At 42.6% G+C, this 18179-nt stretch overlaps 1 protein-coding gene across 2 annotated transcripts in view; it reads right to left on the bottom strand.

Moving 5' to 3' along the window:
• Nucleotides 1–18179, bottom strand: part of Cacna2d3 (calcium voltage-gated channel auxiliary subunit alpha2delta 3) — an 877750-nt gene that overhangs the window by 754234 nt on the left and 105337 nt on the right. The window lies entirely within an intron of this gene.

Below are 18179 nucleotides of genomic sequence, written 5' to 3'. Positions count from 1 at the left end.
CACCCCCAGCTGTGACAATGATCTTCTAGGTATACTTATATGTTTCATTTTCTTCATTATTTCATTGCCTACTCCAACCTTGACGCATAACCAATGTGTAAACCTCCCATGCCTCCATTTCTGTCTCAATACATGGAGGTAAAAGGAATAATTTTAAGGGTGATGTGTTCAGGAATTCCTTGGTGGAAGACATGTGGGATAGGTTGAGAGGTTCCCACAGTGCCTGGCTGTGAGCTGAGAAAGGAGTTCTCAGCAGAGTGAACAGTTTTAGCACAGGCCCAGTGGCAGGAATATGGGGTAAAGCCACACAGTGGGGATGGAGAAGAGACTGCAAGAGTAGGAAGCAGACAAAGAAGGGACTAGAACACGGAGCTCCAGTCTATGCTCAGAGACAGAGAGTTCCACTGGGCTTCCAAGCAGAGAAGGATGCTGATGTGAACCCTGTTTAAGAAAGGGGAGCCTAGGAAACTTTGTGCAAGACAGACCAGCTGCAATGTTCCTGCACTTAGAGGTGGTGCTAAAATACCATTTTTTCAAAACAAATCTCTCATAATCAGGAAATTACTTAAAATCGCAAGGTATTTAATACTCACATGGACCTTTGCCAATGCAAGTACTGTATTTTGTTATTTGCAAGTTGCAAGACTGCCACATTGGGAGGCATTTGCAGGAACACTACTTGACCTCCTCTTACACATCAAGTCTCTGTCAGATGTCTGAGTGAATACCAGGTTCAGCTCAGAAAGTTTCACAATGACAACAGTATATTTATTTAACAACTTGGCAGGTTTTAATGCAAGAATGATTCCTAAATCTCCTTAGCTCTATAAACATTACTATTAAGTCAAAGATGACTCCTTTTTAAAAGAGGGAAATTGGGCTGAAATAGTTTATATCCAAGAGGGTAAAATGTGTGCAATAGAATCCAAATGGCCATTTTACATGGGAAATGTAACTGTCCTCTTGCTGCTACAAATACTCACTCCAGTGCTGGTGGAGTGATGGGGGCCACCCAGTCACCAATGATCATGACATGTTCTTTTCTGCATTTTTGAGCTGGGGCTGGAGGACAGGAAGATGTCCTTAATGTTCCTCATAAAGAGTCATTGAGGGGCTGGGGAGATGGCTTTGTAGTTAAGCACTTGCCTGTGAAGACTAAGGACCTTGATTCGAGGCTTGATTCCCCAGGACCCACGTAAGCCAGGCGCACAAGAGGGCGCATGCGTCTGGAGTTCATTCGCAGTGGCTGAAAGCCCTGGCATGCCCATTCTCTATCTATCTGCCTCTTTCTCTCTCTCTCTCTCTCTCTCTCTCTCTCTCTCTCTCTGTTGCTCTGAAATAAATAAAAATAAACATAAAGGGCTGGAGAGACAGCTTAGTGGTTAGGCGCTTGCCTGTGAAGCCTGAGGACCCTGGTTCAAGGCTCGATTTCCCAGGACCCATGTTAGCCAGATGCACAAGGGGGCACACACGTCTGGAGTTCATTTGCTGTAGCTGGAGGGCCTGGAGCACCCATTCTTTCTCTCTACCTGCCTCTTTGTCTCTCTGTCTGTCACTCTCACATAAATAAATAAAAATAAACAAAACAAATAAAAAATAATTTTAAAAAATAGTCATTGATTAAAGCCTCATATTGCAGGTAAGATTTGCTGTCATGCCAGAGATTGTACCAACTCTCTCAACACATACAAGGTTATTTTTCTTGTTGATTTCTATCAGTTCCAGACTAGGAGTATTTCTGACAAGAAACTTATTTTAAGTTTATAGCAGTATCATCAATGATATTAACAATTCCTAATTTACATAGCACTTACATGCTAAGTGCTGTTTATAGTGCCTAGCTTCCAATCCTTATAACAACCTTATGCCTCGCAAATTCCATTTTCTTTTTTCAAGTATATTTTAATTTATTTATTTGTAAGCAGAGAAAGAAAGAATGGGTGTGCCAGGGCCTCCAGACACTGCAAATCAATTCCAGATGCATACACTATTTTGTATATCCAGCTACATATGAGTACTGGGCAATCAAGCCCAGGTTGTTAGGTGTTGCGGGCAAGTCCCTTACCAGCTGAGCCATCTCTCCAGCCCCATCCTTCAATTTTATACAGAGACAACAAAGTTTGCAAAGTTGAAGCAATTTGTTCAGGCCCTTATCTTTGAAGAGTCACACACCACAGACCATACATGTAGCTACAAAGAAGCTACTAGAAATTTTCAGTGGGGGTACATGTCACTACTGTAGACTAACAGTTTGCTGTGCTGAATGCACTGAGAGTTCATCGGAAGTTAAATGGCTGAGTTCCCCTTGGTTTCTGAGACTCCCCTCCACCCCTGACAAAAGAGGGGAATTGGAAGGGAAAAGAAACAACCCTGGATTATGAGGTACTGAACTCTCTGCAAGGGGAAAATGACCCTTCTGGGAGCAGACTTACTCTAGGCAGCATGGAAGAGAACCGTTTTCATGGCAGAGCCCTTCATATGGCCCACAGAAACAGGAATGTCTGCATTTCTGAGCCAGATTTGAGCTGATGGCTCATTGTAAGGATTGCATGGACTCGTGCGTTAAGCAAGCTTTTTATGTGATTTTATGCCAAATCTCTGGATCAGAATATTTAGTCTCTACTCTTGATAAAATCTCCATCTCATCTAATCTCATGGCTCCCAGGACCCTTCACAAGAGGCCAGGGATGAACAACCCACAAACACTTCTTCCAAAATATAAGTGAAAACAAATAAAGAAAACCAAATTTGACCTCTTATTCTCAAAAGAATTAATTCCCCAAGGCTCAGCAAGTTATGAAAACACCTTAGAAGAACAGTGTTGGGTATGTATTTAGAAATGAAAACACCATGGGGGCCTTGCCTGGATGTGCAAGCCAGACGTGGGAAGGATTTAAACCTTCAGTTTTACAAGGTCAGTATCAGAGCCTCATATTAACAAGATGAACACAAAATACTTCCATAAGAATAGAAACCAAATCCTGGCCTTGAAAGACCAAAAAATAAAACTTGTACACATGAAAGAGCTAAGACATGAGCTATCCTTTACCAAAGAAATGAGTCATAAATTTTCCCCAGCCCCATCAGGTTATTTTAATAAGTCATCCACTAGTAAGTTGATGCAGCTTTATAGAAAAGTTAAGTTATTATCACACAAGTTGGTGTAAAATACAGTTCAAGAAGCCCAACTTAGCCGGGCATAGTGACACACGCCTTTAATCCCAGCACTCGGGAGGCAGAGGTAGGAGGATTGCCATGAGTTCAAGGCCACCCTGAGACTACAGAGTTAATTCCAGGTCAGCCTGGACCAGAGTGAGACCCTACCTCAAAAAACCAAAAAAAAAAAAAAAAAAAAAAAAAGCCCAACCTAAATATGGGGCTAATCTTTAGTAATGTCACCATCAGGGAAATCCTATAAGAAAACAAAAGCTTCAAGGCTCTACCTGCCCTTTAAAAACCTATATAAAGAGAGAGAGAGCACTAGGATCCAGGCTTTTACATTGCCCTGGGAGCTCAGTTACAGAGGATTTCTAAAGAGATGGATGTGTGAATAGAAAAACATATGGACACATGAATATAAGATCAAGCATATTTCAACAGGAGGGCCAGAACAGTAAAACACCAGGGCCCCACCATAACCCAGCAGGTTTTTGAGTTTCACCCGACTGTTGGTACAAATGCAACATTTTATGATAATATCATTTTGAAGTTTATCTAATACACACCTGGGAAGCAGGTCACTTGATGCTATTTCTCCTCCCTACCAGTTCTATACTCAGATCCCCATATGTTAGTATTTAATTGCATTTGAGAGAGAAGGCAAGCACAGTGACTCTATTTCTGAAAGGACTATACAAGCTAGATGAGATGGGATTAGTTGAGGGGTGCTCCCAGAATCCTTTTTGATCAAAATAGGTTGACATCTGAGTTGCCCATTCATGCTTGTTTTGATCAATGCAGATTCTCAATAAACGGGAATGACAGGGAGGATGCTGCAGAGAATCCTGGGTTTGCCATCTTATTCAGTCTTAAATAATCATGGATTCACATTACAATGGTCATACAGCTGTATTTGTGATCCCTTAAGTTCAAAGTACAAACACACTGACTTGCATGAGAGCTGGAGACACCTTGCATCCATGCTGGCTCTGCCCTGGAGGCGGGGCGTGACCCCGCCTCCTCTTCTGCTCCTGAACAGAGGAGCTAAATGCCCACCACCACCCACCTTCCCTCCCAAAATGCGTGACATGATCCATGTCACACAGGCACCAAATGCTGCTGGGTACCCCCTTGGTCATGTTTCCCAGCCTCCCTACTTACTGTGGCTTCCCGATCCACTTACAGAGCCCCAGGAACCCGCAGTCTGGATACTCATACACAGTCCTGTGCTGGAAGCTTTCTCCTCCCGAGATAGCTCTTTATCAAATCATCACTCCTGCCTTAGACTTCAGATTAAACGACAACCTCATCACAGATTAAATACAACTTCTCCTGGTTAGGGAAATTGAGCTGATACCTACCTGTTACCTACCATACTGCCTACTGGCCTGCCCAGTTCTTGACCTTATAAGATATTTTCTTCATTTCTTCCTGCTCTTCCCCCACCAGATCATAAGCTTCTCACAAGCAACATATTTAGGGTATTTGGAAATAAAATGGAGTTCTTAATGTATTATTTTAATTGACAAGTAAAAGCTGTGTTTATTTTTTGTTGCAACATGAATTTAGATAACAGAATGGGCAAATCAAGCAATTTAATGTGGACATTATTACAACACATACTTATCTCATATAATGAAAACACTTGAAATCTACTCTTAGCAGTGTTCAAGCTGGTAATGGTACTAGATTAACAATTCTGTTCTCCCCTTATTTTTTTTTTTGTTCATTATTTATTTATTTATTTGAGAGCAACAGACATAGAGAGAAAGACAGATGGAGGGAGAGAGAGAAAATGGGCGCGCCAGGGCTTCCAGCCACTGCAAACGAACTCCAGACGCATGCGCCCCTTTGTGCAATTGGCTAACATGGGACCTGGGGAACCAAGCCTCGAACCGGGGTCCTTAGGCTTCACAGGCAAGCGCTTAACCACTAAGCCATCTCTCCAGCCCTGTTCTCCCCTTATCAACTACTGATGCAGAAATCCAAGGTCTGTCTAATCACTTCAGTGTGAGATTAGAATGAAGTTACCCAGTGGGCACTGAATGGGCTGACTGATCACAGCTTCCTTCCGTCACACTGGAGACTCTACAGATATGATGGCACTTCTGAGATTACGTACTGAGAAGCTCCACCAGGCACATTGGCCCACTATGCTTCCAAAGAAGCCCCAAGTGCCGCCAATAGAAAGCTCTGGGAAGTCATCATCAGGGCACAGCCTCGTCAGACAGCCAGATGGCAATTCAAGTCACCTTTGGTTAGGCAGCCACTGTGGATCACTTTTATATTACTGAGTCGAAGTCAGGATACTCCCAATATTCACTATTCAAAAATATGGTATGGAGCTGGAGAATGAACTTAGCAGTAAAGGCACTTGCCTCTGAAGCCTAAGGACACAGGTTTGATTCTCCAGAGCCCATGTAAGCCAGATGCACAAGGTGGAGCATGCATCTGGAGTCCATTTGCAGTGGCAAAAGTTCCCGGTGTGTCCATTTCTCTCTCCCCCTCTCTCTATCTCTGTATTATAAATAAATTAATTAAAATAAAATACTTTGGGCTAAATAGCTAGCTTAGCAGTTAAGGGTACTTGCTTACAAAGCCAAAGGACTCAGGTTTGAGTCCCCAGGACCCATGTAAGCCAGATGCACAATCAGGAGTGCATTTGCAGTGGCTAGAGGCTCTAGCATGCACATTCTCTTTCTCTTTATCTGCCTCTGTCTGTCTCTAATAAATAAAAATAAAATATTTTAAAATAAAAATAAATTAAAATGAAATATATATTTTAAAATATGGAGTGGTATTAGAGATTTCCAGAGTGGAGAAAGACGAGTGGGGACAAAGCTTCCAGTGTTCACTTCTGGTCGGTGTTTTGGTTTTCTTTTTCCAGGATTCCTATTACCCAATGTGTTAAATCCCATTGGCATAACTTTAATATTTTGTCCCATTTTTCTATTTCTTTTATTTAAAATATTTCTAACTTTTAGCTGTTATTCATTCAAGGAGTTATCTCTTGTGGTTATTTGTTCATGCATTTTTTTTTCTAGTTCAATCTTTATTAAATACTTTGTTTTGTATTTGAGTTTTATGTTTCTTCTTTTTTTCAAGGTAGGGTCTTGCTCTAGTCCAGGCTGACATGGAATTCACTATGTAGCCTCAGGGTGGCCTTGAACTCCTGGCAATCCTCCTACCTCTGCCTTCCAAGTTCTGGAATTAAAGGCATGTGCCAGCATAATATTATTGATTTATTTATTATTTGCAAAAAAACAGGGAGAGGGAGAGAATGGGCAGGCTAGGACCTCCTGCTGCTGCAAATGAACTCCATATGCATGCACCACTTTGTGCATCTGGCTTACATGAGTACTGAAGAATTGAACCAGGGCTGTTCAGCACTGTAAGCCAACACCTTAAACTGCCAAGTTATCTCCTCAGTCATTTTTTTTTTTTTGTATTTTCAATGCCTGCCTTACTTTGATCATCTCATGTCTGAGATTTTTCTATTTAGATTTATACCACACTCTCTTATATCTCCTTACTTTCATTAAAAACTATACTTTTCATCTGTTTTGTAGGCATGCTCTGGATGTTACTCAGCTCATGATTCTTTTTAAGGTATTTTTCCTTTAATATTTTAGTTATTTATTGGAGGGGAGCAGATACATGGAGAGAATGGGCACGCCAGGGCCTCCAGCCACTGCAAATGAACTCCAGATCCATGTGCCACCTTTTGCATCTGGCTTGTGTGGGTAATGGGACATCAAACATGGATCTTTAGGCTTCACAGGCAAGTGCCTTAACCACTAAGCAATCCCTCAAGCTCTATTTTGCCTTTATATGAGATTTTTATCACCATCCAAAAAGAGTGGCTCACTTTTAGGCAAGATTGTTCTTCCTAAACTTTTGGGAAGTGCTGTTTCCCAGGGCTGTTTCTAACTCCAGAGCGCCCCTCTGTTGTTCTTCACATGGTGTGAGAGAAACAGGAGAGTTCATGATTCAGATGTTTGGCTCTTTCCACACCCAAGCCTATGTGTATTATTAACTCTTCAAGAGAAGGAAGACATCAGAGCATACAACAAAGAAGATATAGAAACTTACAAGGAGAAAATATTATCATGACACAAAACAAGCAACAATTTATGCAGGAAGAAACTACAGTCATATAGCTAGGACAGAAGGGGAAAGATGAGAAGAGAGGAGAGGGTGGAAATGGGGAGTGAGGGAAAAGCTAAGTCAAGGATCCTGAATTATTTTGAAGCATAAATGACATATGTAACATGTAAGAACTTAAGAGTATTATTCCCTTAAGCCATTTCTGAGAAATATACTAAAGAATGAGCCTCAGGAAGTCAAAAGAGCTAATGAACACAGATTTGGACTTCTTATAAATAATACATATATAGATGTTATAATAGTATTGTGAAATGAATATTGTAAGTATAACTGTACGAAGTAATGTCTAAATGCTCTCAAAATGTGTACATAGTGAAATTGGAGGAAAACAAATGCAAGAAAGACTTTAAGTATTTCAAATAATCATTTTCATGGTGACTGCATTATTCTAGGATGCACTGTGTATAATATGAGATCATGCAAATCAGTATGAAATTTCTATCATCTCTGTGTCCTTGGAACCAAGATTTTGTTCATTTTCTTGGGGCTAGTTTTTTAAGCATTAAAGACAAAGACTTAATATATAAAATGTTTAGTAAAAATCCTATGATCCTTGTGTTTGACTTTGGAGTACAAGACCAAAATCATAAATCATGACAGAGAGGAGGAGAAGAATGTACTTCACACATACATGTGGGCCAACCTCCAACATTTTCACCTAGGAAGAGCTACAAACAATGACCAATAAAGAACATGGAACACCCATACTGTGGCACATGTGCACAAGAGCATGCACACACACACTTAGGATGTCTTAGGGGAATGTGGCTGCTTGGGAGATCATGCAACACCATGCATCAGGGAAGCACCAGGTCAACTGGAGCTGACTTGAAGACTCTCTCCCAGGAAAAGACTTCAGCTTCATTAAGGATGATGATGACAGTTGAGTGTGACCCCACAGTATGTGCATGAATTCATCTGTTCTTCTCAGTACAGCATGAGCTCTGCTTGAAAACTACTTCCAACCACCTAGTAGTGATAGTGCCTAGCCGACACTGAGACATTACAGACAGATGTTTACATTTTTCTTAGAAATGATATTTGGCAGTGAAGTCAGAGACTGACCCTAAGGAGGCCATGTCTTAACTACTGGATCCATTTGTCATTGGGTTCAAGTTAAAATTTAAAGTCATTCCAAAGAAAGCAAAAGTCAACAACAACAAAAATAATAAAGACTATTGTTTCTTTTTCCAGGGACTTGTATACCATATTTTGTTTGTATTCACTGGCCCCTGGTCTTAAGAGGTCTGTTTCCTTGTTCTATGCTATTTCCCACCATAGCCCCCCCCCACCCCCAGTGTTTCTAAGGATTTACCTCTCAGCAAAACCAGCAGACAGAATTAAGAGCCTGAAATCAATTTTGTGAAACCTATCACTAACCATGGAACAGGTAAGTCAAACTCCTCATTCCCGATTCCTCTCCATCTCTTACTGGGAGGGAAAGGCTTTAAGCTCCTGAGCCAGCCTCCCTATACTCTAGCTGATTGGCATTCCAAGTGGGCACCCCTCACCACCCACATCTGCCATTCTGATTACACCTAAGCAGGAAGAGGCTTTCAGCAATGCCTTTGACAAGCATTGATGCAGCTGCTGGTCACTGCTCTCTTAGGCAGGTGGGAATAATACTGACTCACTGGGCTGGAGAAATAGCTTAGCGGTTAAGTGCTTGCCTGTAAAGCCTAAGGACACCGGTTCGAGGCTCGATTCTCCAGGTCCCATATTAGCCAGATACACAAGGGGGCACACACATCTGGAATTCATCTGCAATGGCTGTAGGCCCTGGCGCACCCCATTCTCATTCTCTCTCTCTCTCTCTCTCTCTCTCTCTCTCTCTCTCTCTTTTTCTCTCTCTTAAATAAATAAAAAAAGAACAAAAAAAGTGGAAAAAAAAACTGACTCACTGATCTTCCACCCCAAACTGCTGGGTCTTTGGCCCCCAACAACCAACCAGTGAGCTCTGCAGCTCCTTTTTTGATCCCTGACCAGGTTCGTTTTCAAGTAAAAGAAAATCCCACCAGCCAATTCTTTTACTCTATCCTAACAGAATATTTCAAATTCTCTTATTTAGAGATCCCCTTTTATCCTAGAGGGTTCTGTCATAAATGATAAGAAGGATGTTTTAAATTTTAAGATCCATTACTCTAAAAACTTTATTCCTGGTCCAAAATAAAATGCCAAAGATATTGTTTATAGGGATTATTACAGGAACTAATATTTAATGATAGTTTACCAAATGTCAAGCTTAGTATCCAGTGGCCTTATTTTGAAAATATCATCTGACCTTATGTCAACAAAAAGATCTGTGGTTATTACTGTCTTATTGCATTTTAACTATAGTTATTTCAATGATGACTAAAGAGAGAGTTAAAGACACAGATAACTAGCCTGAGATTCTGTATGTTTGACCTGAATTCATACTGTTTACCTAAATTAGTTCTCATGTACAACACACCAAGGGTTCTTTAGGAAGTTAAACTCTGCTAGCAAGTCACCTGCTCCTCCCAAATCTTCTCAGCACACAGCAACCTCCTTCCTCTGACCAGCACCTCTGGGGTGCATCCCTGCTGTGGCAAAAGGAGATCACAAACAGACACAGTAAGTGCTATTCAGATGCTTCTATTAAAAGCCCTGGGTTGCTTCGGCACTCTGCAATTCTCACATTGCATTCAACTTTGCCTGTTATTTTCTCTCTCATTTCCCATCTGAGCCACAAATCTGCAGCAGCTAGAGAGTCAGGCTCATGGCTCCCCGCCTTCCTTTGGCATGGCAGTTACCCTATAAACATTGGCTTCTTTCTCTCTTCAAACAGTAAAGCAACAACATGCTCACTTGTAAGGTTGAAAGCAAAGAATCTCAAAAGTTCAATTCCTGATTTGTTTCCTCTTCAAGTGCCTTTGAAAGGCCTTGACCCAACTCCACGTGGTGCCCTGTCAGAGATGTGATTTAACCAGTCCAGCCCTTACTGTCCAGTGCTGTCTGTGTCCTATACCCAGCCACAGCGACACATGCCCACACCTTCTTGCATGTCAGATACTAATATTTGGACAAGCTGTAGGGAAAATGACAGATAACTGATTTACAAGCTTTACATCCACAGTATGTTTACACTTCCCAATAAACACATGTTGATTTATAGGTGGCTAATGAAATGATGTGCAATAACCCTGAATGAGTTCAGGAGTGCCATGGTTTATGTTTTTGGCAAACATTTCAGAGGCATGTGCAAATGAATGCTCTCAGACCACAGGATGGAGAGTTGAGTGGATCACCATGCCTTGTCCAGCAAGCCTATCATGGGTGGACACAACCGCCTAATGTTTAGGGATCTTTGCAGCATGGGGAATCATCTTTTGTGTCTTTCATTTTTTTCTTTTCTCAGGAAAGTCAGGATACATTTGCTTACTTGAATCCACTTTTCTGCAGGTACCATCACATGCAAACTGACACAAGACCGGGAGGACTAGGGACTTACTGTTGTGCCCTCAATGGTAAGAACCTCTGAAATGACAGAAGGAAAGTATATTACCAAGTGCATTTTAATTTTTCTACTAAAACAGGTCCACATAGTGGAGCAGCTGTTAAGAAAGCAATTATGGGGCCCAAATTAGATTTTTTGTTTTGGCATAGTCATTTGAGGGGATTTGCTCTACCTCTAGATTCAGCAGTAATTTGTTTCTACTTGTTTAATATGCATAGGTGATTGACAATTCACTAATAACTCGGTGCCAATACCAGAGATTATGGGACTACAATAAAACAGACTTCTAGCTTTTCTGTTAAAAAGAAAATTACAAATATGCGTTACAAGAATGAGCAGGCCTGATATGGTGGGAAATGTTAATAGCATGTAAATTTCACTGCAGACAATTGGTGGACATGAGGAAAGCAGTCTGATGACTGTACAGAAAGAAGAAAATAGTAAAGAATGGATTATTCAAGTATGTAACTGTTGGGACTTGAATCTACACTGTCTCCCACAGGTTCATGCTTTGATCACTTCATCATCAGCATGTAGCCAAGGGCCATTTTGAAGGCTATGGAGTCCTTGGAGAGTGGGGCATGGCTAGTGGAGGTAGGTCACTAGGGGTGGCCTTTAAAGGTTGTACCTGCCCCTGGATCCAATCTGTGCTTCCCTCGTGCTGGTAGGCCTCCGTATGAGCAAGCTGCAGTCTCATCTCCTGCTATGATGGAGTACAATCCCTCTGAAATCATGAGCACAAACCAACTTTTTCTCCCTCACATTGCTTCTATCAGGCATTGTATCCCAATGAGGAATGTACAGGGCCCGAGATCACTAATACCTCAGCAGCCAGCTCCACAGCTACAGTGAGGAGACAGGTTTCATGGGAGTTTGAGAAGAGCCATACTATATCCACTCTCAGAGACCCAACGGCTACCAACCAAACCAAGGCTATGTAAAAGTCCTGCTGTAAAGAAACCTCCTTACTTTACCTTGGTTTAACTCTGTGTTTCTTATACTTACTTACCTATGGAACCATATTTTTAATTTTTTATTTTTATTGATTTATTTATTTGAGAAAGAGAAAGAGAGACAGATAGTGAGATAATGGGCACACAAGAGCTTCCAGCCACTGCAAATGAACTTCAGATGCACATGCCACCTTGTGCATCTGGCTTTAGGTAAGTACTGGGGAATCGATCTTGGGTCCTCTGGCTTTGCAGGCAAGCATTGTAATGGATAAACCATCTCTCCAGCCTATCCTCTGAACATTCATTAAAACATGGACCCATTTGGTCTGACTTTTAGGAAGTAGAATTTTATGGTACCATCACTAGACCTTTACAGGAAACACCTGAACCACAAGACACTGGAGAGGGTAGGATCAAGACTAACCTAAATCTCTACATCTTCCCTTCCTCCCTCTCCCCCTCTCCCCTCTATCTCTCTCCTCTCTAACTCTTGTATATTAGTTATGTTTTTCCTCAATTTATTAGTGGGCATTGGCCTGTAACCCCCACTTCCAGCTTGGGGCTACCATCCACAATGAGCTTTTGATCAGAGAAACCTACAAGGCTTCCCAAAACAATGACAGACTTCTGTCAGAGTACTTGATGACCCACCAAAGGCCAGTGGTAAGACCCTATTGCTGAAGACTCCATATGCAGCTGATACGCAAAATCGAATGGCATGGCTAGAAGCCAGGAGAGAGTCAGTCCACAGACAGTCAGCGTGTCTAGTGCCAGAAGGCGCTACATGGGCGACTGGGGGAAACGACCAATATCTGTCCAAGCAACTCATTGTCTAATCTAATTAGCAACAAATAACCTGACGTGATGCCCACACAAGTGCAATAGTGGCACACAGCCATGGTGAGGAACCAACTACTCTTGATTTGGCTAACTGATCCACTCAGTGGTACTAGACCCATAGCTGGAGCTGGGAAACAAGTCAGAACCATACCCAAACACAAGCCCACTCTACAATATTAAGCTATTATCAATCATGGGGAACAAGAGAGCCTACACCTATCAATCTGTCTATCAAAAAAGTAAGTGTTGTTTCAATTTTCTTGGTGCTAACTTACTCTCCGTTGGAGAATCTGCTTCTCTTTTTCAGATAGATGCAGATCCTATGGAGAGAGCTGCCCCAACATACCTCAAAAGGGGCCCAACTGAAACTAAGGACAATTGGTGAAACAAGCAAGGGTGATGTTTTCCTGTGAACCGGATACCAGCACAAAGGGGAAGGAGACCAACGCAGAGAAAAATCAACTCCTACCAAATCAGAGAGCCAGAGCCTCAGATGCCGCCAACACCTCAGCACTGAAGCAGACCAAAAATGAACCCAACATGGCTCAGGGAAATTTTGCGGAAGAGGGGGCGGAAAGAATGTCAGAGTCACATGTTGGGTCATGATTTGCAGAGACATTTAGCATACCAATAACTGGGGACTAACCCCACAGTGCACAACCCATTTACATCAACAAGGTGGGTCTAATGGGAGGGGGTAGATCATAGATGAGCCTAAACAATGGTACCGAACTGCCTGTATTTGATGAAAAGAAAACTAATAAATCAAATTTAAAAATAAATAAATAAATAAAAACATGGACCCAGAAGTAGGGAGGGGGTTCAGAGGACAAAGTGTACACCACACAAGCTTGAATACAGAACCCACATAAACCCAATGCTGTAGCAATTGCCTGTAATCACAGTGCCCCTTTGGCAAAATGGAAGGCGGAGAAGAATCTTCCTGGAAGCTCAGGCCAGCTACCCTGCTGAGCACAGAAGTAAACAACAATCCCTTCCTCAAACAAGGTAGAAGGTGAGAACCAGCATCTGACGTTGCCCCTGACATCCACATATGCACATGGCGCACCCACACATAAATATGCCCTTGGACTAGAGTGGTTAGCGGGAGCTCCTGCAAGTGAAGAGAGAAGACTAGAAAAATGCAGATATGTGGAAACTGAGCCAGTGTACTTGCTTAGATTCAGCACAGGCTAACAATAGAAATGCTTGGGTTTTTAAATGGAATAAACAATACAGATGTAATAACTCTGGGAGGCAGGAAAAAATGGTAACTAAAAAGTTGAGCACATTACATGAAGTCTCAGTAGGTCAGCGTATATTCCTTCTCATAAAAGTCAAACTCCAGAGATCCAGTTGCTTGGGGGAAGATTAATCTTGACCATGGAAATCTAAAAAACTGCTTTTTCATTTGTACAAGTAAATGCAAGAATACCTACACAAGCAAGGAGTCAGCAGGACCAACTTTTCTTAGATAACAAAGTTAGTGTGTTCTATGGGTGGATCTTGGTAGATTGCGGAGTACTGTGGGGTTTTTTAAAGTATCTATTTATTTATGATAGAGAAAAGAAAGAGGTGAACACAGAGAGAAAGAATGGGTGCACCAGGGCTCCGGCCACTGTAAATGAACTCCAGATACATGTGCCACCTTGTGCATCTCACTTTACATGGCACCTGGGAAATTGAACCTGGGTCCTTTGGCTTTGCTGGCAAGTCCCTCAGCCACTAAGCCATCTCGCCAGCCCAGAGTGCTGTGGTTTGAAGGTGCAATGTCTCCCATAGGCTCGTGTGTGTGAACACTGGTCCCAGCTAGTAGCATGAAGGCTGTGGAACCTGTAGGATGCGGAGCTCAGCCAGAACTATGTCCCGGGGGCAGGCCTTGAGGCTGGACAGTCCAGCCCCACTCCCCCTTGTCCTCCTCCTGCTTCCAGGCCATGGGTAAACTGTGTCTGGCTGGCCACCTATTCCTGCCACCATAATGGGAAGTAGATCCTCTTCAAACTGTAAGCCAGGATACCTTTCCCTTCCTCCAGCAGCTTCCTGTCAGGCATTTGGTTATAGCCATCAGTAAAGTAACTAGTTCAGGGAGGTACGAAGCTTGGCTTCATCCTACTCTGGACCCCTTTCTCCCTCTCCAGGCCCATGTCCTGGTCTAGGGCCCACCTTGGAAACTCTGCCACACCACGTATGTTATTATTTCTCCTGGGGACACGGGAAGCTCGTGAGAAATGCTAACATGTGACACAAATGATTTAGCACAAATCATTTCTGCAGAGGAAACCTGGGGTATCAATAACATATTTTGTAATAGAAAAACTTCCGCCCACTCCCAAGACCATGCCAGAGTAATCATCGCCATGCCAGGGAGAGGAATGGTGGGCCCTGAGTTGATGGAGAGCTTTCACACACTAAGCAGAAACAAAAATGCTATTGTTGGTAGCGATGGCTGCCATTCTGGGACCAGCTACTGAGCAGCAAGTGCTGTCCTCGTTGTTCTCCATGCACATCCACACTCCCTTTGTCCCTCATGCTGCCAATGGCACAATAGTCCATGATATCCATTTTTAAAATTTTTACTTATTTACTTATTTGAGAGAGAGAATGGAGAGAGGAGAGAGAATGTGCATGCTAGGGCCTCCTGCTGCTGCAAACTCCAGATGCGTGTACCACTTTGTGCATCTGGATTTATGTGAGTTCTGGGGAACTGAACCTGGGTGTTGCAGTCAGGTTCGCATTGCTGGTAGAAATCACCCAATTAAAAGCAGCTTGTGAGAAAAAGAGGTTTATTTTGCCTTACAGGCTTCGGGAGGAAGCTCCATGATGAAAGGGGAAAAACGAAGGCATGAGCAAAGGGTGGACACCACTCCCACAGCAGGAGAGTGTGCCAAACACGGGCAAGGGGAAATTGGATGTAACACCCATAAGCCTGCCCCCAACAATACACTGCCTCCAGGAGGCTCCAATTTCCAATTGCGATCAGTTGTGGAACCGAGCATCCAGAATATCTAAGTTTATGGGCCATGCCTGAATCAAACCACCACATTCTGCCCCTGGCTCCCATAAACTGTATCAGTTTACATGATGTAAAATACAATGCATTCAGTCTGACTTTAAAAGTCCCCATAGTTTTTATCAATCCCAATGATGTTCATATACCCCTATAATCTATTTAAGTTTTTTAACAGCCATATACCAAAAAATAACCATAAGAAAACCATAATGGCCAAGATTAACCTTTTTTTAAATAGTTTTTTGTTCATTTTTTATTTATTTATTTGAAACTGACAGACAGAGAGAAAGACAGATAGAGGGGGAGAGAGAGAATGGGCGAGCCAGGGCTTCCAGCCACTGCAAATGAACTCCAGACGCTTGCACCCCCTTGTGCATCTGGCTAACGTGGGACCTGGGGAACCGAGCCTCGAACCGGGGTCCTTAGGCTTCACAGGCAAGCGCTTAACCGCTAAGCCATCTCTCCAGCCCCAGAGTAAACATTTACACTGCAAAAGATGGCATTGGGCATAGCAAAGAAACATTCAGCCAACACAAGATTTAAAACAACCAGGACAAACATCAAACTCTGTCCAAAAACTCTAGCCAGTGACAAATCTTTAAGTCCAATAATTCTAACCAGCAACAAGTCTCTGGCATTCCAATTCCACCCTTCCAGCTAGGCTACTCACAGTCCTATAAAACTTCATCAGAGCCAGCAGCTCTCCTTAGCAGCCATCTAATGGTCCTGGCAGCTCCATAGGATCTCCATTGCAATCCATGGTACATTCTCATGGCCTCATGGGGTTTCCATGCAGGCATCCAGAAAACCTGCTTCACAGGGCCCATGGCTATTTCCAAAACAAAAGACTGTGTTGCAAACTCAATGACCCTCTTTCCAGCATTTCTTATACCCTACAATACCGGGTAGGGTGCCAATTTGTTAATCCAGGGGGAAATAAAGCAGACTTTGAAGAACAGAACACTCCTTGAACACTCAGACTCCTTCCAAAGAGTCTACATTCTTTTGTTGCCCCAGTAAAGGTCAACTGGCCCAATCTCAAAGGTTGTAATCTCTCAGTTGCAGGTGAACAGGCAGCAGTTCACCCAAAGATTTTTCTTTCTGTGCCATATCTCTCTGCTCATACCAGTTTATTTCTATGCAAAGCAACCCTGCACAACTTCTCAGAACACAGGCATAATAAGCAAGCCTCATACAAACTTCTAGCCCAATCTAAGCAAAGCCCTTTCTCACCCTTATAAGCCAAACCTCACAGTCCATAGTTCTTACTGCAGTCAGGCCTTTTAACTCTGACCAGAATAGTCCATCAAGCTGTACTTACAGCACTGCAAGGTATCTCTTAGGCCAAAGTTTCAAATCCTTCCAAAATCCTCTTTAAAATCCACTTCAAAAGGCCAAAGCCACAGAGTCAGGTGTCTAGCAGCAACCCCACTCCTGGTACCACTTTCCTATTGCAGTCAGGTTCGCATTGCTGGGAGAAATCACCTGACTAAGAGCAGCTTGTGGGAAAAAGAGGTTTATTTTGGCTTACAGGCTTCAGGGGGAAGCTCCATGATGGCAGAGGGAAAACTATGGCATGAGCAGAAGGTGGATAACACTGCCTCCAGGAGGCTTCAATTTCCAATTGCCATCAGCTGTGGAAGATAGTATCCAGAACTTCACTAAGTTTATGGGGGATACCTGAATCAAACCACCACACTGGGTCTTTAGGCTTCACTGACAAGCACCTTAATGGCTAAGCCATCTCTCCAGCCCAGTGATATTCATTTTATTGACACAGAAATTGAGGGCCTGAGTATAATGATTTGTATAAAACTCTCATTGCTAGTATGTCCCAAGGATAGTCTTTAACTATAACAATATTTTCAGTAATATGTTGCATGGCCTGTTGGGCTGGGTTTGGCCAACATGGAACAATGGCAGTTTGAGGTTTTTATTATAGAAAATGTCATTAATTGACCCTGGCAATAAAACTCCATAACCTAAGCCAGGCATGGTGGCACACACTAATCCCAGCACTTGGAAGGCAGAGGTAGGGAAACTGCCATGAGTTCGAGAATACACATCAAATTCCAGGACAGTCTGGGACAGAGCAAGACCCAAGAAAGAAAGAAAGGAAGAAAGAAAGACAGACAGACAGACAGACAGAAAGAAAGAAAGAAGACAGACAGAGAGAGGGAGGGAGGGAGGGAAGGAAGGAAGGAAGGGAGGGGAAGTGAGAGAGAGGGAGGGAGGGATAAAGAAAGGAAGGAGGGATGGAGGGAGGAAAAAAGAAAGAAAATAAGTTCCATAACCTAACAACATCTTTTTTGTTTAAATCAAGCTATGTTCTTTAAGCCATACCTCACCCTTCATCCCCAGAACACACATTGCCATCTGTCCTTAGCATCCTGATGTCCCTTCCAAAGTGACAATGTTCCAGAGCTCAGTTCAGAAGGTGTTTGATAAAATTCTTCTCTTACAAGAATTTTTTTTAAATCTGCTAAGGGAGTATAGGGTTCCCATGTGTCTCACACCCAGATATACACCTGTGATTTATGTTGGTACTAGGGATCTGACTCAGGGCCTTGTG

This window comes from Jaculus jaculus, chromosome 16, assembly GCF_020740685.1.
Source record: "Jaculus jaculus isolate mJacJac1 chromosome 16, mJacJac1.mat.Y.cur, whole genome shotgun sequence".
NCBI lineage: Eukaryota > Metazoa > Chordata > Mammalia > Rodentia > Dipodidae > Jaculus > Jaculus jaculus.
Note: the sequence above shows the minus strand (reverse complement) of the source record. Positions and strands in the feature narration are given on the sequence as shown.